The sequence below is a fragment of the Arvicanthis niloticus genome, chromosome 5 (genome assembly GCF_011762505.2).
Source record: "Arvicanthis niloticus isolate mArvNil1 chromosome 5, mArvNil1.pat.X, whole genome shotgun sequence".
In the NCBI taxonomy this organism is placed as follows: domain Eukaryota; kingdom Metazoa; phylum Chordata; class Mammalia; order Rodentia; family Muridae; genus Arvicanthis; species Arvicanthis niloticus.
Window position 1 is genome coordinate 48,370,435 of NC_047662.1, and position 21,979 is coordinate 48,392,413.

At 40.1% G+C, this 21,979-nt stretch overlaps 2 pseudogenes; both read right to left on the reverse strand.

Annotated features, from left to right (window-relative positions):
• Positions 1-2,603: 2,603 nt before the first annotated feature.
• LOC117708688 (PRAME family member 8-like) lies at positions 2,604-6,368 on the reverse strand (annotated as a pseudogene).
• A 10,647-nt stretch (positions 6,369-17,015) lies between these two features.
• On the reverse strand, positions 17,016-21,691 carry LOC117708261 (PRAME family member 5-like; annotated as a pseudogene).
• Positions 21,692-21,979: the final 288 nt, after the last annotated feature.

Here is a 21,979-nt window from a genome sequence, read left to right on the forward strand (position 1 = left end):
TCTTTTTGATATCTGTTGAAACTGTTGACATAGCTCCACTCTCTGCCCTGATGTGAGAAAATGTGTCATGATCCTTTCCTTCGCCTTGTTTGTTCTCCCTACATTTTACAACCTTATAAGGCAAACTGGCTTTGGTTTCACTGATTTTATTTTCACTCTCATCTTCAGATTATTTTGTTATTGTGGTTAGTGTTTCCTTCATAGGTATTTATATGGCCTATCTCCATCATACACCTCAATTTGTGTGCTCTTCTCTCAGATCCAAATATGGGAGCCAGTCACGTATTTGACCCCTGTCCCCTCTCTGATTCAATGATTTGGTTGCCGTACAGTTCCTGATAAATGATATCTGTATCTCACTAATTGTAGTTCTCTGTGTTTTTATTTCAGTTCATTTAAAAATATTTCTCATGACTGGCACAATATTTTCCACCATTACATATAAACACACAGTACCCACATATCTGAAAAATAAGTCGTTCTATAAAGGTGATTGGATAATTGTTTTTTAGACAAAGACCATACTTTACATGATAGGAATCCTAATCTAAAAGTTAGTTTAGGATTCCAACTATAGCCAGGCGGTGGTGGCACACGCCTTTAATCCCAGCCCTTGGGAGGCAGAGGCAGGCGGATTTCTGAGTTCGAGGCCAGCCTGGTCTACAGAATGAGTTCCAGGACAGGACAGCCAGGCTACACAGAGAAACCCTGTCTGGAAAAACCAAAAAAAAAAAAAAAAAAAAAAAAAAAAAAAAAAAAAAAGGATTCCAACTATACCTACAATTGGCCCATATTTTCTTGGAAAACTGAAAGAATGTATATTCTGTATTTTGAGTTGAGTGCATCATAACTGTTATTTTAAGAAGCAATTTTTAGTTGCTCTTGGTATATACAGTAGATTGATTCTACCAATCATTAAGGTATTATTGTTGAAACTCCCAAATAGAATTGTGGATTCCCTAAGCAAGAAACAATGCTGAACGTGGAGAGAATAATAGCATGTTACCCTGCAATTATAATCTTTTTGTCATCAAAATAATATTATAGTTGACGTAGTCTTGATGTAGTCTAATGACATTGCCATTTTAATTATGTTTAGTTATGTCCCTTGTATCCATAATCTCTCCAAGACGTTTATCATGAAGGAGTGTTATATTTTGTCAATTTTGTCTTTTTCTCCTACTGGGATAACTCATCCAGCCATAATACAGAGGTGCCTAATCTTATTGCAGTTCATAGGCTATTTTTGCTGATATCCCTGGAATGCCTGCCCTTTTCTGAAAGGACTGGAGAAGTGAATGGGGGAAGGATGTGAAGAGAAATTAAGAGGGGCAGCAGAGGGAGGCAGGGGAAACTCTGGGCAGGATGTACTAGATGAGAATAATTTCTAAAGAGAACAAAGAGAAAGAAAGAAGAGGAGAAAGAGGAAGAAGAGAAAGAATGAAAATAAGGAAGCAATCAAGTTTAGTAATACAGGATAAACAAATCAGTTAGCAGCATTTAACCTTAGTCTTTGCTTCAGGTCCTACTTCCTGATGAATGTCATAAATTCCTTCCTTGGCCTTGTCACTTGATGAACAGTAACTTGAATATTAAAGAAATGTTCTCCCCCCAATAGAAGATTCTCTATGGTCATAGTAGGTCCTTAGTCTGTGATAATCATCTCTGTAAGCATTGATGGAGCTGTAAGTTCTAACAATTCCCATTTCATTTTCTAGAATGTCCTCATGATCAGGGTCTTGTGTAGGAATGCCCTGTGCTCACAGTCACATCCTGTCCCTGGAATGGTTCTGTTCAGAGGATGATGTTCAAGAGTCCTTCACAATTAGTAGATTATATAGATTTAACATGTATCACAACATGTGAGAAAAGGGAGGTCTATGTTTTTGAATGAAGAAGAATACAAATAGAGAGTAATTAAAATTTTATTGTTACCTGATACAGTGATGAAGTGTGTAAAATGGCTGGTTTGCCCACTCTCACAGAGCTCACAACAGAATAGTTAATGGATCTCAGTTCAATCTGTTCTCTAGGCAAGAACTTCTGCTTCAGCCATATTCAAAATGATCACAGCACCTTTTATCTGAGTATCATGAACTGAAATCATCTGCCATTCTCTAAAATGGTATTCATAAAACAAAAGATCTGTACTCCTAACAGTTTGATAACTGTGCACACAGCACTCCTAACAGCCAAAGAGTAGGAAATCAAGAAGGGAAGTGAATGTGATTAATGACTTCAGATCATTTTGATGCCAACAGGTCTTAGACTATAATTTCCTTGATTACACTTCATGAGGTCACCAAACACCTTGATGGTAAATAAAAAATTATGGTCAGTGACTTAGTAGCACACCAGAGATGAGCATTTGGGTTCACAAAATGACCATATATTTATAACATAGGGAAGCCACTGGTGATCCTGTCCTGATTGGCCCTCGTAGAAATGCAGAAATATCTTTCAGATACCTCCATTGTTCCTTTGTTGTCCATGTCATCTCCACTCTTCTGAATACTCTGAATGCCGTTTTGATTCCAATACATCGGACAGTATCTAAAGCCATGTGTTCTGAGACCCCATGATGAATGCCCCTACCCATGACTTCAATTTGTCTGAACCCAGAAGTAACCATCTCCTATGTACTGCCAACACTGACAAAGTCTAATCTTCCTGTCATAGACCCAGTGCCTCCAACACTGAGGGCAGGGGACTGTAGCAAAAGCAATTGCCTTGGGCTGCCTTTTGGCCATGAGAATATCAAGAATCTCAGGATATTCCATGAGGACATGATCTCCATGAGGACACCATCAAATTGGCCATAGCACTCTAGTGGGGGTGTGTAAGGCCTCCCCCCATGAAGAGAGGACCTCCCTCAAGCCTCAGGAATTCGTGGACACCCAATAACTCACAAGACACCATTCTTTATGCAACAACAAGAGTTACATTTCAGGATCAGTCGACTGATGGTCAATTCATAACCCATGCAGGGGCAGAGGAATTGACAAGACAGCCTGGTCAGGGGCAGTCTTATATACGGGAACCCACAAACTGGGGAGGAGTGTGACGGGGTAACCAAAGAAACATAACATAAAAACAGTGGAAAGTCAGCTAGTTCCTGGAACCATCCAGATGACTGGTATCTTTTTTTGTGGTCAGGAATGTGTCCCCCTGCTTTGGGCTTTCCCCACCCACAGGTAAGTTCTCTTCCCTGAGGTCTGAGGAATGTTAATTAGCCCCTCCCTTTCTCTGTTGAATGTTATTCCAGCAAGTGTCTTCTGACTCAGGGATAATGTACCCCTCCAGAAATATAGAATGTATCCCCAGACAGTGAAGGCCTAAAATCTTATATCTAGTTCTGCATTCTTGGAACTAGTGAACCTGCAGTCTTTTGCTCAGGTCTAAGGGTCATAAAAACTTTCTATATTTTTCATAAGTTTTCTATATCTTTCAGGGGCAGGGTACAGCTCTACAGTCAACTTGCTGAGATTGGCTGTGCATTGTAGAAGGTCCTTCAGTATAGGACTGGAGAATTCACTGTCATTGAGATTGATCCTGGTGAGTTGGGAGCACTGGCTCAAGGCAGGAAGGAGTACACTGAGATGATAGTCCTTCATCCTTCAGTGTTCCAACTCTAGGGTCTTCAGAGAGTCTGCTACTTTCTCTAGGAAAATTTGGAGATATATGAAACTTGACATGGAAAACACTACACCTTTGATATGCAGGTGTTTCAGTTGATGAAGCCAGTTACACTGTGACAAATATTTCAAATCTGACTCTGAGAAACAGCAAAGAGTAATAGACAAAGAGGCCCTCAGGCATCTAGAGAAAGAACAAGAAATTAAGTCTGGTTCATGGTGCTAGAGGACACTAGTAATATTGACTCTAACACCAAGGAGATGACATATACAAAATCAATCTATGCTTATACTGAATGTCCACACTCGGTTATAGCATGCTGGTGTCTGTTCATAGCATTGTCTACTGAGGCATGTTACTATCAGATGGGATGGTCCCAGATTACATATCTGCAATTCCCCCATCCTCACTCTGTCAGAGAAAATAGAACTTACCCATGATGCCAGGACAACATACCTACAAGGACCAATGTAGCCACCTCCAGCCACAGATCAACTGGGTTCACCTGAAAGGGGGGCTGGGAATAAAGAAAAGGGACTGGGGGTGAGAAAAGATGAAGCCAAGACAAAGTTCTCAGACAAAGGCTTGAAGCTTTAATGTTCAGCTCTTAATTTAAAAGAAAAGGCCCCACCAAAACCCTTTCTGGTTTAAGTCAGAGACCTGTGAAATAATCCATTCTTGGTCACAGCCAGAGATATCTCAAGGCAAGCCAAGGAGCAGTTCTTCTTCTATATTTTGTGCAGCCAAGGCGAGTAACTCCACCTAGATCCTATCACTTGGTCTGTTGTGGTAATCAAGGTCTTTCAGGCCTGCTCAAGGCTGGGAGAAGGGCACCCACCAACATAGAAATATTCTGACAACATCTTGGTCTCTGTCTTGTAAAGTTCATCCTTGTTTTATTAATCTTTATCTCTGATTTCTGTGATCCACCTTGAAACTTATGACCTCCACCCCAGCATCATCCATTTCTCATCTACTGAGTTTCAACCTGTGCTCAAATCATCCTTCCTTCCAGGGATATTAGAGGTGGACAGAGACTTGGAGAGGAACAAAATGGTTCCTCTATACAGGGATCTGTGTACAGCAATGCCCCAGGATCTTCTGCTGGTGTGTAGCATCCCCAGCTCAGGGCCCTCTGCTCTATTCTGTTTCTTCCAATGGCTTCACAAGGATACCAAAGAGGAATATCCAAAGCACACTCAGTGCATCTGAATCACAATGGACATGCTTACACAGCAGCTTTCCACATACTTTCTACCTCAGTTCAGACTATGCTAGAAAAAATGGTCATCAATGCAAGTGAACTCAGGTAAGAAGGAAACAGTCTTCTTTGATATTACATCATTGTAACATCCTGTGTGGCTGGCACACTTAAGGTGCCCACTAATGCTTCAAGTAAAAAGAAAGGTTTGCTGCCATAGCAGAAATAGGTCAGCATCATTCTTTACCTGAATAAATCTTTCATGTTGTCATTGGAAAAGTAGATATCATTCATGTAGAGATGCCAGAGGTGGTTGAGTTTGGAGAACTGAAAGGAACTTGGTACTACCCTTCTTCTTTTTGTCTGCCAATGTATGTGAAATTATGTCACTGTTTGATTTGATGCAAGTTAGTTTCAATTTGCACAGATTCCACATCTTTCCAAAGTAAAGTGCAAAGTGATCCAGGAAGAACACAAAATGGTTTGTGCATACTTCCAATTCACTGATATAGCTTGGCTTGAAAAATCTGTAAGAACTCCCTGATAATCCATACAGGGAGGTGACAAATCTTCATCTTTAGATAGAATAGCCTCAAAGAGCCTTTTCTCAAAGAGCCTTTTCTTTGATGGGCCCACTGCAGCAAGCATGTTTGGTGTTCGTTCAGAAAGGACCAGAGGCTCAGATCAGTGACCACCTCCAAATACTGCCTCAGTGCTTTTCTAGGAATGTGGTCTGCTACTTGTTTCTTGCTCACAGTCTCTGATGAGTGGACACCATCCTCTGTTCCAGCCCATAAATCCCAGAAATCTTGGTGCACATCTCTCAAGTCCAACACTTGATGCTTCCACCTTCTGTGAGGGAAAAGGGTGAATTTTACATATAATCAGCTTGGATCCCACTTGTCTAATGTCAGCTCCAACATAGCACCTCACACCTGCCAGACAAGGACTCTGCATGAGCTGTATCTGGAATCATGCCCTGCTTCCCTTCATTCAGTTGCTCTTGACCTCTGTCTTTTCCATATCTAGTGTCTTTAGGAAAGCCAGGGAAAGGCTCATCCTTTTAGGGCTACTTGTACTCTGACCTGTCCATTATGACTGTCATTTAGATCAGTATTTCCACAAATCCCCATGTCAATGACATCATTAGCCTCTGCCCTCATGGACCCTACTCTTTTTGCCCTCCTGTGTGTCTTTCTTACCACTAACCCTATGATTCACCTAGCTTCCTTGGGCCTGGCTTGCCAGGACGAATATTCTGTGTCAGCAAATTATCTATACCAACCAGCACAGCTTGCAAGATCTCCACATAAGGGATATTCATCAGTGCCCCAACAGGGAGGCAGGGAAAGGGCCAGGCTGCCACTGTTGCCTTCAGTATCTCTGTGTATCTGCCAGTGAAGGCCTCTATGAAGAGTGGTGGGAAGAGCATAGTGGGGAGGTTTTCCAGATCAGAGAAGTCTATGGCATCATTCTTCAGCAGTGCTTCCAGTGCCAGCTTCAGGAGTCTGGGAGGGTTGTAGGTGTTCATCCTGATAGATATTCAATCAGAAGGAACCTAGTGAAAAATTTAGGAGATATAATTTCAGGCTAATTTTTAAGAATTCCTATTTCTCACACACTGTGGAAAGAACTCACTCATTCTGGATTAAAAATGAGCTTCAACATTTATTGCATACAGAAAAAAAAAGCTTCAACCCTTTTATTGCTAAATGAGTTAAACCTAAGTTTGTAAGAAGAAAGCTTTGTTTCTTTTAATAAGTCTAAGCCTGCCTTGTTATTAAGAAAGACTTATTCTGTTCCACAATAAGGAGAAGCCTCCCTACTCCTTCTGTTCTCTCTACACCTCCTTCTTATTTTCTCCTTCCCTCTGTATTCTGCATATTGCTTTCTTAGTTTATGTTACTTCGTAGTTTCTAAGTTATCCTCTGCATTCTCCTTCTAATCTTGCTCTCTCCTCCTGCTCTGATGTCACAATAATAATCTTACTCTTAATGTTTTTTCTCCCAATGCTATGACTTTACTTCTAAGTTCTTCTTGAGTTCACTTATATCTAAAAAGTTCTCTAGTGTCATGACTAAAAAATTATCCTCAGTTCTGTTCAAAAAAGGTCTGTTCAGATCTGACTAAAAAGTTCTCCTCAGCTCTATTCTATCTCTTCTCTTTGTGCTCAGCACTTACATATCTTTCAGAATACATGATCACATGCTAAAAAAAGTTTATCACAAGCTTACACATAAATTTCAATCACAAATCAAATAATAAGTTTAAAACAATGAATGTTTATATGCATATCCATTATATGAAATTATCTGACTAAACATTCACCACCTGTCAAAACTACACAGGTTCATGGAGAGAGTTAAAATTCATAACTAGGTTATTAGTGAAGTTTTGAATAAATACACCCATCAACGTTTTATCTTCTGCCCCAGCACCTATAATAAATCATTGTTTTTATTTTATGACCTTCGGTTAATGGATTTACAACATTTTGGAATATGCTCTTAGTAGTTGAAGCAATTAACTGGTGACAGATTGTGACAGAGTTCCCACTGCAAGATTAACTATCAAGAAGTACCTAATAGCAGTCCCACTATAAAGAAGCTTAATAAATACTGAAATAATTTTAGGAATACTTATAGGATCATTATTAAAATTAAGACTGAAATAAAATGGAAGTCATCTATTTGTCTATATAGCACCACTGCAAGTCAGTGCATCTTAGTTGTTCTGCAGAAATCTGATAAAAAGGGTCAGCTAATACCTAGTGATTGTTATATATTTAGTAATAACAGGAAAGCAAAACAATAGCAGGAATCTTTCTTCAAATGACTTTCTCCTGGGCCCTGATTATGGGAGCAAATATTTCATGGATTATTTATTAATCCAAAGCAGACTCATTTCAGGAAGATCATCTGCTGGTTATTAGTTTGTCCTATGATGGCTACTGACAGAGCACCTGCACACATGAGTTTTAGAGGAGAAGCCAAGTGTACAGAGGCTAAAGGGAGGAGAGTTTCCCAAGTCCAGTTGGGGTCCAGAGAAAGAAAGATCTGAGACAATGTATCTATCAATACTTCTAAGTTTTTGTTCATACTTCAAAATATGGTATTTTGAGGTATTGCCTGAAAAGGAGGCTTCAGTGAAGTTGGATATTCTTCCAATCCTGAATAGAACTCATTTTGTAGTCCAGGATTGTGCCTACTTACCATGCTCCTGACTGTTATTAGGAGTGTTGTGTTGGGTTCTTTTTTTTTTTTCACCATTCTTGCCTAGTGTACTATGCTGTTAGAACTCTACATAGATACCACACATGCCAGAGGGAGTACATAATTGCAGCTTTTTGGAGGAAGAGTTGGAAGGATTCCAAGTCAGTCTAATCTATATAGAATATTTCCAACTAGTCCCTGTTAGAGTAAATCAGGTAAAATAGGATTTTAAATGTCTTCCTTGAAGATGTTCTTGTTGGGGTGGGGGGACTTGTTCTCACTACACAAGTGTTCGACCATTCAGCCATAACCACAGTTCATCTAAATTATTTTGTTTAATTTCATGCAGAGATGAGGTCTCTTTGTGCAGCCAAGTCTAGTCTGGAATGTGATCTTTTGTGCTCAGGACCTTAATTCTAGTTTCCAGGTGTGGCTGTTAAATGCTACCTTGCCATATACAAACATACATACATACATACATACATACATACAATATATAATCGCTCTTAGACAATGTTTTCTAGTCAAGTAGGCAAGGCTGAAGCCACCACATTCCTACAGTCTTGGTTCCTGGATCTGCTGAAGCTTGTGAATTGTGTCCTTGAAGCCTTCCCAGCAGTTTTTAAGTTAAAATTTTAGTTCATACAACTGCCAAACCATAATCTTTGAAATATAATTTAAGAGACTGTAAAGGGATTAAATTACAAATACCCTCACAAAATTCAAGAATAAATCTAGAAAACTGGAGATAACCAGAAGGATGGAGAGTTCAATGCCAGCCTTCCTTATTCAAGGACCTTTTTCTAAAACCTCAACTGAAGGTTGGTCACATAGAGAGATTTTGTTTCAAAACAACAATAACAAAAGAAAAAACAAGCACAAAACAAACAAACAAACAAAGAAACAAATAAAAACTCCACATGAGTATGCTGCAGATATAAAAGGACTGAAGTGGCAAGATCCTGTAGTTGTAGTTACCAAGAAGTTTGTTTGGGATGATTCTCCATCAAAGAGTTTAGAAACATCGTGAGCACAATGAAAAGTTTGTCATAAAGTAGAAAAACAAACAGCAAATCATTATGAGATAAAATTAAGAAAACCAATAAGGCTTCAATAACACATCTGTGTAATAATAGCATGTGATACACACCTTTGAATTCCAGAAGCAAAGGCAGGAGGATCTGTGTAGAGAGAGGTACACAACTTTAATCAAATCATTCAGGAAGCAAAGGAAGATGGATCTCTATGAGTTTCAGGCCAGATTGATCTACACAGTGAGAACAAATTTCTTTGGGTTCATGGTTAGCCTGCTCTCCAGAGAGAGTTCAAGGACAGCCAGGGATTTATAGTGAGATCCTGTCTCAGGGGAAAGACAAGACAAAACAAAACAAGACAAAACAACAAAACAAGACAAAACAAAACAAAACACACTTTAGTAACACCAAATCCAGGCATACAATCCCAGCATGTGCTACATATCTTTTATTTTTGTATTCAAAAAGTAGAGACAAGAGGATCTCTGCAAGTTTCAGCCCAGCCCAATGCACACAATAAGAACCTGTCCAACACTATGAAATTCCAAACAAATTACAGTGAAAGCTATTTCATGAAGAAAACAGTAGAAACCTCAGTTCATCAAAAGGTCTTTTAGAACTCTCATAGTCAGTGACCCCAGTATGACTCAATAGTTGAAGGCACTTGCACCAAGCCTGAAGACCCCAGTTTGATTTCTGAAACCCAGTAGTATAACAAGCACCTGAGAGGTTTCCTCTGACCTCCATATGTAGACCATGGCAAATGAACCACCCACCAGTAATTAAAATTCAAATAATACCTGGAATTTGGGAAATGCCTTTAATCCCAACACTTGGGAGTCAGAGGCAGGGAAATCTCTATGAGTTGGAGTCCAGCCTGGTCTACATAGTGACTTCCAGGACAGCTAGAGCTACTTAGTAAGTAAGACTCTGTCTCAAAACACAAACAAACAACAACAAAATGAAATAATATTTGTGAATGTGATCTCTTCTTCCAAGTATGTGCCCTGGGGATCAAACTCACATCACCATGCTGTGTGTAGGATTGCCTTTGCCTGCTGAGTTACTTGTTGGCCAGTTCAGTTTCTTTTCAAAACAAAACATTTTTGAAAGTTTCATGTGCATTGCTTTTATATCATTGATACCTCGTCTGCTCACTCCTGTAATTACTCTTTTATATCTCACCACTTCCCTCACAACTTCATCATCTCTTCTATAATTACTGTTACACACGCATTTATCAATGTATGCTGATGAGTTCTTAACGTTGCTCATATACACAGGTTTATGAAAAGCCACGTAGGATTGGATAACCTAAAAGTGGGCTGGTCCTTGGAGATGAGTGATTCTCCCTATTTTAGCAGCCATTTAATCCTTGTAGTTACCTATATCTTTCTCAGAGGACGATGCTCACAGCTAACCACTGATCTGATCAAGAGTTTCCCAATGGAGAAGTTAGAGAGAAGACTGAAGGAGCAGAAAGGGTTTGTGACTCCATGAGGAGAGCAACAACACCAACCAAAAAGACCTCCCCAGGGTCTAAACCTCCAGCCTGGAAGCACATAGGGAAGGACCCATGGCTCCAGCTGTATATGTAGGGGAAGATGGCCTTGTTGGGCATAGGTGGGAGAGGAGTTTCTTGGTCCCATGAAGGACAAACACAGAGTGTGGAGGGGAATATGAGGGTGGGGAGGTGGAAATGGTGGGGGAAGTGTGGGCACAGCCTCATAGAAGCATGAGGAGGGGGTGAGATAGGAGGTTTCTGGGTGGTGGGGGGAAGTGGGGTAAGGGGAAAATTATGAAATGTAAATATAATACCCAATTTTAAAAAGGAAACAAATTAATTATGGATTTAGTATCATTCTGTCAGCAAGCATGTCTCCAGGAAATAATCCTCACTGAGACAGTCTGTCTCTAACAGCTCTTGGGAGATAGAAGCCCAGGCATATTTCCTTTTATCAGATCAGCAACCTAACATGATTTCACCATAACTTTCAATCTTGGAGTTGGATGAGCCTTTTGAATTAGAAAAAAATTTCCTGAAAAAACATCCCAGGAAAAAGTCTGTGTATAATCTAGAAATCACTTAAGCCATCAAAAGAGAAAATGATATGCTTTTGACTGATGAGGCATGAGTATTGTGCCCATTCCTAGCACATGGTCTGTTAATGACATCAGAATTCTCTAGTAGAGTTGCTCACACTTTGTAGAAATAAGTCTGAATTTTGAGACCTCTGGTAAAAACTTTGTATTTCACATGTCCCAATTTCAATCTTTTTCTATGCACAGTCATAAGATAATGGAGAATAAAAAGTGTGACTTAAGTGTGTAATCTCCTCCAAGTAGCCTCCAAGTTCTGTTCCAGTAGAACATGCCTTGTATCATATGTTCTTTTATTGTTGTAGATGTGGGAGACAAATGTCAGAGTCTAGTTTGAAATCTATTGTTTCCAAATTAAGTGTGTCTGTCTTCTTTCCATAATACAGACAAAATATATGAGAAAGCCTTCATGAATCTAGTGATGTAGATGGACTATTTTTGAATATATTTTCAAGATAAGCTTATAGGAAGGGTCGCCTGATTCTAGTTTAAAATAAATCCATGAAGTAGAATCTCTCTAAACATCTGAACACTGTGGAAAAAATAAATTTCAACATTACATTGACAGCTGAAAAAAAAAAAAGACTCCAAACTAAAATTTCTGAGACATAGTACTTTCAAGGGTGTATTTGTCTTACCTTGAATTGTCTTGTGTTGTGCAAATTCACATGCGCATATACAAAGCAAAACTGAATAAGTATCCTTGTGTGTTTTGGAAGTAAGTGACATGTTTGTTGTTTGTGCCTCCTGACTGTTATTTGAGGTATAACTCCATTAAATGTTGAATTTAAGTGGGAAATTGAACCCTAGTTTTAAAAATTATGTTTTTGAAGAGGAATAGGTTAAATAATCTTTTTGAAACAAATTCAGATTTTATGACATCAGATGAAAGCAAAACTAGAATGACAGTTTTATCACCAGCACTTTGATTGCAGCATGAACTCTGAAAGTTGGCCAGCTTTAACTCTTCAGTGCACTAAAGTGATGGCTTCCAGACAGATTGACCCCTGTCACTCCTTACCATTCTAGTCATCATCCCTCCCAATCTGTATTGGATGCCATATAAAATAAGGACAGTACTTAGCAGGTGGGTTACATTAACTTGATTACAGCAATAATTGCACAAGTTACATGCTGAACGCTCCCACTATATTATTTCTCCCCTGTTAAGAAGGAGGTGATTAGGTCATTTGCCCAAAGTTCCAGATTTAGTGGTTGATGGAAGCAGAATTCAGATTTAACTCAAATCTTTTTAATGGTTCTGATTAAATCTTAATCTAAAGCTTACACTGCCATTCTTTTTTGTTTTGTTTTGTTTTGTTTTGTTTTGTTTTTTGTTTTTTTGAGACAGGGTTTCTCTGTGTAGTCCTGGCTGTCCTGGAACTCACTCTGTAGACCAGGCTAGCCTAGAACTCAGAAATTCGCCTGCCTCTGCCTCCTGAGTGCTGGGATTAAAGGCGTGCGCCACCACCGCCTGGCTACACTGCCATTCTTAAAAGCAAAACAACTGATGTTATCAAAGAATACCTAATAGGAGGAAACACAATGATAGGCAAACAATTGAGACTTGTTCTTGGATTTGAGAACTAGTGTGTGTGGGGAGCGGAACTCAAGATGGTGCCTGGCTGGGTGCCAGATGCCCCTGGTGTGTGTGTTGGTTCATCATTTCAGGATGCCTGGGTGGCACATAGGTTAGGCTTTACTGTGCATGCATTTTGCTTGTTCATCTTTAAGTAAGATCGGGCCATGTGATATATGCGCTCAGCACCAATGGAGAATGACTTTGTGGCAGGTTCTGATTGGAGAGGACACAGAGATTTAAGGGCTGGGAGCTAGAGCTCGGGGGCTTTTGTGGCACTTCAAGGTTCCTGAATAAACCATGTTGGGAAGAAGATCCCGTGTCTGCTGTCTTCTGACTGCTGGTCAGTTCAGAAGACAACAAGCGTGGTGATGCATTATTCATTTCAGTGTTTGATATGTTGAGGTGATTCAATGACAGCCTAACAAATTAGAAAGTCAAAACCACTTCATACTCAGAAGTTCAATGGCAAGAAGAATTCCTAGAATATCAGAATCATCAGTGTGAGTGCATCAGTGCTTAGAGTGTGCTTTTGGGTTGCCAAGCATCATCAGCATCTTATACTAACCTGACACTGACTTGCTGATTTTACCATTAACTTATGTAAATCCTGCCATGCCCTCTCTTTTCCAATTACAGTTTTATGGATGAGGAGACCTAATGATAATAGAGATCCCTGAACCTAGTTAGATTTGTTTTCAGGATTTGTGTTGATGTTTCAAGTTCCCCCCATCAGCTGACAACCACTTTGTCATGAGATGGCAGAGGGTTGAAAAATGCTAGTTGGTGTACTACTTAAAGATATGAGAATTTTTTTGTTTCTACTGCTTTTCAGTAACAAATTATTGCATGTTTAAATTGACCTATCACATTTAATATTTGCCTATTAGGTAGAGTATTACTTGAAGCTTGTTAATCTCTAAGTATAGGAGAGATAGAAAATGAAATTGCTCCAGTGTGTAATGTGTAATTGGGGATTAACCACTGAGCATGTCCACTGTGACAGCATTGGCTTAGACTTTTGATAAATATGGAATTTTGCATACGTCTTTTAAAGGCCTTAAATTGAAAAGCAAGAAGTTTATTTAAATTAAAATTTTACAGAAAGAGAATCAATAATTTAGCTATAGCTTCAAGTAAAGACAGCCAAAAAATAAATTCTGTGTTAGGGCTGGCAAAGTCTTGTTTTTATATTAAACACATACTCCCAAGAGCCAAGATGAACAAACAAAATTCACTGTGCATCTCTCATGGAGTCCTGTTCCTATGGCAGTCTTATAGTCCACATACAGATGCTCTGCACTTGAAAAGAGATGCCCCTTTCTCCTTACATTGAGTATTGGACACCAGAAGAATTTGGGTCAAGTTCTCAAGCCAGTGGAAGAGACTGGGCTTGGAGTCATGATCCCTACCTTTAGTCTTGACAGTCTTGTAATTTTTTCTATCTTTTTCCAGTAAAACTAATCCCTTTCTTGCAAATATACAAATGTGTTCACATCCTTCAGTTGTGAAGATATTGACTTTAGAATACTGTACAAAAACAAATATTTTACTGGGAGAATTATGAGTTGTGCATCCAAAAATATATTGACAACATACTGACCAATCAAGACCTACTACAATAAAACCCTATTCTACCTACTAGTGGGTGTCCACAAACCTCTAATTTCCAATGATCTTCAGAAGAAATTTAATCTTTCTTCACCAAGACTCACCTTGATTATTATGTTATTGAGCACTCTGGAATAATTCCTGAGAAAACCTATTCTCTAAGATCAAAGCACAAAATTAATATGGCCTATTGTACAGTGATAAAACTGAGGTGGCTTATGAGATGGCCCACACGTGTAGCTACAAAGCAAATTTATTCTTGAGACTCTAGTTTAGAAGAGTAAAGTGCTTCTGCTCACTTTGAGGCAGCACTCCTGGCATTGGGACTAAGCACTGTCACTCTGAATCAACTCTACACTTACTTCCTCTCACTTGCCTTAAAACACAAGAGAAAAAACAGAACTATGGAGAAAGTAAGAAAGAAAATACTGATCAACAGAAGGAACCAGGAAAGAGGTTGGGCCTAGAAGCTCTCATAGGAAAAGACTTGTGATTCAATTTTTATCTAGTTTCTGTGTCATTAGGTCCCATCTCAAACTAGTTAGAATTTATTGTTGTGGGAGCAGCTTCAGTTGAGGAGGAAGACAGAAATTGCATCCTCCACAGTATTCAGATCTTGTCTTGGAGTACTGCATCTGCCAAATTTAAAACCATTCTAAGGGTTACCTCATAGACAGAGCATGTCTTTTATGTAACAAAGATCTTCTTTTCTTTTCTTATTCATTTATTTAAATTAATTAATTTTTTATTGGATATTATATTTACATTTAAGATTTTATCCCATTCCCCCATTCCATCCACCACCCATGAACCCCCTATCCAATTCCCCCTCCTCCTGCCTCCACGAGGGTGTGACCCCACCTACCCGACACTCTCACCTTCCCACCTTCGAATTTCTCCCTGCTTGGGGATCAGCCTTTATGAGACCAAGAATTTCCTTGCCCATTGCTGCCATCCTTCCCTAAATATACAGTAGGAGTCATGGGTCCCTCTCTTTGTGCTCCCAGTCTGGTGGTTTAGACCCTGGGGAGCTCTGGTCAGTTGACACTGTTGCTCTCCTCTTGGGGCCACCAAGTCTTTCAGCTCCTTTAGTCCTCCAACTTCTCCATTGGGAACCCTTGATCAGATCAATGGTTAGCTGCGAGCATCCACCTCTGGATATGTCAGACTCTGGCAAACTTCTCAGGAGACAGCTACATCAGACTCCTGTCAGCATGCACTTCCTGACATCCATATCAGCCTCTATCTTTGGGGACTGCTCATGGGACAGATACCAAGGTAGAATGGTCTCCAGACTGCCCCTCCTTGAGTTTCTGTCCCACACTTTGTCTCCATATTTGCTCCCTTGAGCATTCTATCACTTCTTCCAAGTAAGACCGAGGCATCCACACATGATCTTCATTCTTCATGAGCTTCATGTGGTCTGTTAGATGAATCTTGGCTATTTTATGCTTTTGGTCTAATATCCGCTTATCAGTGAGTAAATACCATGTGAGTTCTTTTGTGATTGGGTTAACTCACTCAGGATGACATTTTCTAATTCCATCCATTTACCTATGAATTTCAAGAATTCATTATTTTTAATAGCTGAGTAAATACTCCATTGTGTAAATGTACCACATTTTTTTTGTATCCATTACTCTGTTGAGGGACATCTGGGTTTTCCAGCTTCTGGCTATTATAAATAATGCTGCTATGTACATAGTGGAGCATGTGTCCTTGTTATAAAAGATTTCTAGCTGAACTAACTACATTGTCTTAAATAACATTGGCATGGCATGGAGATTAGGAATTCCAGATATGCTTGAGGCATGACATGCCTGCTTATCCTGTTCTACATTTCTGCGAATGACCAGATCAGTAGAGGGTTCAGCACCTAGGAGATTGGCAACAGTGTGCAGTCTACTTGTACTGAATAAGGGGTGTTGTGGGATGACACTTTCACTGATAAAACTGTAATATTTTGATGGACCATGATGCCCCATGGTCATATGAATCCTATATTAGCCCATCTCTGTGAGCATTGATGGAACATAAGTCCTAAAAACAACCCCACACCCTGTTTCTAAAATGTGTTCACTTGCAGTCTTGTGTAGGAAAGCTTCTGTGCTCACAATCACATCACATTCCAAGGATGTTGTGGTACAGAGAGTGGTTTTAAGAGCCTTTCACAATTAGTTTGACAGTACTGTACAAATAAAAAAGGAGACAACAGTGTGAAGTAAAGGGTAGAAGATAATGTCATAATTGACTTTAATCCATTTTTCCATCAAAAAGGCTCCAACGATAATTTCCTTGATCATACATCAGGAGGTCATAGAACAGCACAAATGTAAAACTGAGGTCAATGACATGGGTAGCACAAAAGAGACCTGTCAGTTCATAGATTGGCCTTTTATTTAGAAAATGGGGAAGCCAGTGTGGATTCTGTCCTGATGGAGGCATATTTAAGCATGCAAAACAGTCTGATTCCACAAGATACCTGTTCCTACTATCCTATTGTCCTTCATATACAGTCTCCCCAGGTCTCAATCCACTGAACACCATTTTAATTTTGTTACATCTAAAGCCATGAATTCAGGGACTCTGGTGAATGTACTTCCTCAGATTTCATTTCTCAGCATCCAGAATCAATCTCTTATTTACTGCCAACAATGACAAAGGCTGTTCTTCATGTCATAGACACAGCATCCCCAACATCAAGGGCAGGCAGCTGTAGCAAACATGATTGTCTTGGGCTGCCTTTTGGCCATGGGCATTTGTACCAGCTCCGGACACAGCTGTGGAAAACTCTCCACCACAACATAACCCTCGGTACCATAACACTCTTTTGGGGCAGGGTACACCTCTATAGTCAAGTTGCTTAGATTGGCCATGCATTGCAGAAGGTCCTCGAGTACAGGAGTGGAGAAGTAATTACCATCGAAAATAATACTGTTGAGCTGTGAGCACTGGCTCAGGGCTGGCAAGAGGACTTTGAGCTGAGAGTCCTTCATCCTGCAGTGCTCAAACTGAAGACTCTGCAGATTCAGATACATTCTCTAGGAGAATTTGGAGACTCTTGAAACATGACTCAGAAAACACTACAGCATTGAAGTGTAATTGTTTAAGTTGATAGAGGCTCTGACACTTTGACATGTGTTTCAGGTCTGATGTCAAGAGTTGGCAGAAAGACATAGACAAGGACTCCAAGGGGATCTTCAGGCATCTAGAGTGAAAGCAAGAAATTGGTTCTAACTCACTTTGCTGGAGGACACTAGTAAGATTGACAGAGAAGCCACATATGTAGAGTCAATCTATGCTTCTGTTGAATGTCCACCCTGGGGACACAGCATATTGGTGTCTGCACATAGTATTGTCTATTGAGGCATACTACAATCATGGGGGATTGGCTTAGACCACAGGTCTGCAACTCTCCATACTCACTCTGTCAAAGAACTAGAGCTTGCCTCATCATGCCAGAAGAGCATACCTAGAAAGGACTAGTACAGGAAGGTTCTGGCATCATCTTGACCTGTGTCCCACAGAGTTTATCCTTGTTCCGGCTATCTCCAGTTTTCATCCTTGATTTCAGTGTTCTACCCTTGACTCTGATGACCCCCACCCCAGTGTCACAGATTTCTCACCTACTTAGTCCCAACTTGTGTTCAAACCATCCTTCCATTTAGGGAGAATTAGAGGCTGATTGACTCCAATAGAGGAACAAACTAGTTCCTGTACATGTCTATCTTTTTGGGGGGGGGGGCAAGTGTGGAGCCTCTCTAGCTCAGGGCTCTCTGCTCTGTCCGGTTTCCTTCCATTAGCTTTGCCTGGATCCCAAAGAGAAATGTGCAAAGCACACTTACTGCATCTGACCCACACAATGGACCTTCTTGCAAGACTGCTATCTCAATATCCTCTAACCCAGCTCAGACTCAGCTAAAGGAGTAGGAATTGGACCAAGTGAGTTCAGTTAAGAATCAAACAGTCTACACTTTGACACTGTAATGAGTCTGTCATTGTAACAACCTGTGTGACTGGCACACCACAGGTACTCACTCATGTGTTGCGGTAAATCTCTAGCCCATTGAAGCCCAGTTAAGGAAGACACAATTCAATTAAATACAAATGTATGCTGCAAGCCTAGATTGGGCAGATTTAACATTGAACTACTCTATTCCCCAGCTAAGAGAGCTCTTACAACTTGCAGTTTCCTAGGTCATGATCTTCTCCAACTTCTCTCCTTCCACCAACTGCCCACAACCCCAATGGCTCTTCTGACTCTTATCACTCTTCCCCTGCCTCTGGCTCCTCCCACTCCTGTTCTACTGCCCAATCACTGGCTCTAGCCTTTAACAAATTTGGTTGGACAGAAGGTTCACAAGATTCACTCCTACTTCACAGCCCCTCCCAGGAGTGGAATTACCATGACAACAAGAGGCTAGGGCTATCCACAACACTCATGTTCCTAGTAAAAGGAAAGTTTTTCTGCCAGAACAGAAACAGCTCACCATCTTTCCTTACCTGAACAAAATTTTCATGTTGTCATTGGGAATGTAGGAACCATTCAAATAGAGACTCTGGAGATGGTTGAGTTTGGAGAACTGAGAAAAGAATTCTGCAGAACACTTCTTTACATTTGTCACTGTATCCACAACATTATATTGGAAATTAATTTCATTTAGATGGTATTTCACAATTTCTCATCTTGCCAATGTAATGTGGAAAGAAATGTGGGAAAGACAGGATCTCATAGGTGCATAATTATAGTTTGTCAATATAGCTTTTGTGGAAAATGTTTATCACCTCCCTGATAATCTCCAGGTTATATTGGCAGTCAATTTGATGTAGTTTGAATGTGATAATATTTCTCATCTGGCCAAGGAAATGTGGAAATAAACTTAGGAATGGCAGTACCTCATGTGTGCATATTTCCAATTCCTCAATATAGATTGGGTGGAAAATGTTCAAGACCTCCCTGATAATCTCCAGGGAAATGAGAAAACCTTCATCTTCTGACAGATTAGCTGCAAAAGAGTCACTGCTCTTCTAGGCCCACAAGAGGAAGTATTTTTGGTCTTTCTTCTATTTATTTAATTATTTATTTATTGAATATTCTAATTACATTTCAGATTTTATCCCCTTAACACATTCTCCCCACCACCCAGGAACCTCCTATCCCATCCCCCCTCCTCATTCTTCTGTGAAGATGCGCTCCCTCCTATCCCCTATACACCAATATAAACCGGTTATGCAATGGGTCTCTCTGAATGTGCTCCTACGCTGGAGACAGCGTAGACTGTAGGGAGATCTGTTTCGTTGGTATTTGCAGTGTGTATAAAAAAGGTCATCGTCCTCCTGTGCCCCCTGGCGTAACCATTTTCGGTCTTTTATCAAAGAGAGGTAGAGGCCCAGGATAGTGACCTTCTGTACTCCTTCAGGCAATGGATAACGATCAACAAAACTCTCTGGGCCTTGCTTCTTTCTCAAAATATCTGGTGAGCGCGCTCCATCATCTCTTCTAGCCCATGCATCCCAGAAATCCTGATGCACATCTCTCAAGTCCAACACTTGTAGCTTCCTCCTTCTGTGATGAAAATAGGCCAAGTTTCATAATTTAAAAAAAAAAAAGGAACCAATATGAAGTAAGCTTGTATCTCACAGCAGCTCCAACACTGCACTTCATACCAGGCAGGCAAAGACACTGCACTATATGCATATGTGCGGGGAGCCTTCCAGCCCAGAGAGGGTAGTGGCAAAGGCACAGAGTAGGAAACTTCTTCTGAGGGTAGAAAACTGCAGGCCTAGGTGACTGACACCTGTAGCCTAACAGCAGAGGATAAGGCAATGTGGCCTTTGTTCTGTCTCAGAGGGAACTGCTGGTCTCTAACTTATGCCTGCTAGTCTGAGGTCTCAGGAAGAAAAAGACACTTAGAGCTACTACTACTACTACTACTTTTTGTCTTTGTATTCAGAACTTCTACATCTTTCAGAGCACATGATCACATATTACAAAGTTCATCACAAGTTCACACCAAAAACCAAATCAGAAATTGAAATAGAAGTTTACCACATAGAATGTTTACATACATATCCATTTGGAGTAATTATCTGGCTTAACATCCATCACCTGTCTAGCTCCACAGTTTCACTGAAGGTTTAAAACTATAACTAAGAAGTTAGTGAAGTTTTGTATACATAAACCCAGGCAAAATTATATCTTCTGTCCTAGTACCTATAATAAATTGTGAGTTCCCTATTAGTAACCTTTAGTTAATTGTTTTACAGCATCTTGGAATGTGCTCTGAGTAGGAGAAATTCTGGTTAGCATTTAAAAGCAATTAAGTGATGACACATGGGAGACTGGCAGAGTTCTCATTGCAGTTTGACTATCAGAAAGGGCCCTAATACCAGTCCCACTATAAAAGAGCTTAATAATAATCATTGATATAATTTAGAAATTTTTATAGGACCATCAAGAAGGCTTAAGAAGTAATCTATTTGTCTATATAGCATTAACACAAGACAGTACATCTTCGTGGATCTGCAGATATCTGCCCCAAAGGGGTGTGCTATTGCTTACATATGTTTAGTTCTAATAATATAAAAAGCATATTAATAGCAGGAATTCTTTCTGCAAATAAGTCCCTTATAGCCTTGCTGTATAAGGGCTCACTTGTTGCAGATTATATAATAATCCAAGACAAGCCATTCCAGGATGATCACCTGCTAGTTATTAGCTTGTCCCATTATGGCATCTGACACATCTGGAGATAATGACCCACCTCCCTCCATTCAGTTGCTCTTGACTTATGTCTCTTTTCTATTTAGTGTCTGTAGAAAAGCCAGGGCAAATCTCATCCTACTAGGGCTACTAGTACTCTGAGCTATCCACTATGAGTTTCATTTAGATCAGCTTTCACCTTGAATAATATTTCCACAAATACCCATGTCAATGACATCATTATTCTGTCCTGTTTGATCAGTCTTTCTGCCCTCATGTGTCTTACCACTAACCCAATTCCCCTGTAGCTGTTTTGGCTCTTGCTTACCTGGGAGGAACATTTGGGGTCATCAGTAGATCTATGCCATCCAGCACCACATGCGTCATCTCCACATCAGCAGTTTTCAGTAATGGTCCCACAGGGAGGTAGGAAAAGGGCCAGGCTGCCACCGTTGCCTTCAATAACTCTGTGCGTCTCCTATTGAATGCCTCTAGGAAGAGTGGTGGGAAGAGCATAGTGGGCAGGTATTCCACATCAGAGAAGTTTATGGCATCATTCCTCACCATCACCTCCAGTGCCAGCTGTTCCAGTGTGGGAGGGTTGTAGGTGCTCATCCTAATAGATATTCAGTCAGAAGGAACCTGGAGAAAGATTTAGGGGACATAATTTCAGGCTACATTTTGGAAATCCCTATTTCTCACACATTGTATGAATCAGAAGGCCAGAGCCCATGCTCTGGCAATAATGGAGAATCCAGTCTGCAGTTATCCAATCTCTAGGTCTTCAAGCCAAAAGTTCACTATCAGCATGTAGACTCCCTTGTAAACAACCACAGAGGAAAAAAATTAATCATTTTCTCATATGATACCAATCTCTGTTCCTTTTATTGTGTGCCTAGTCAG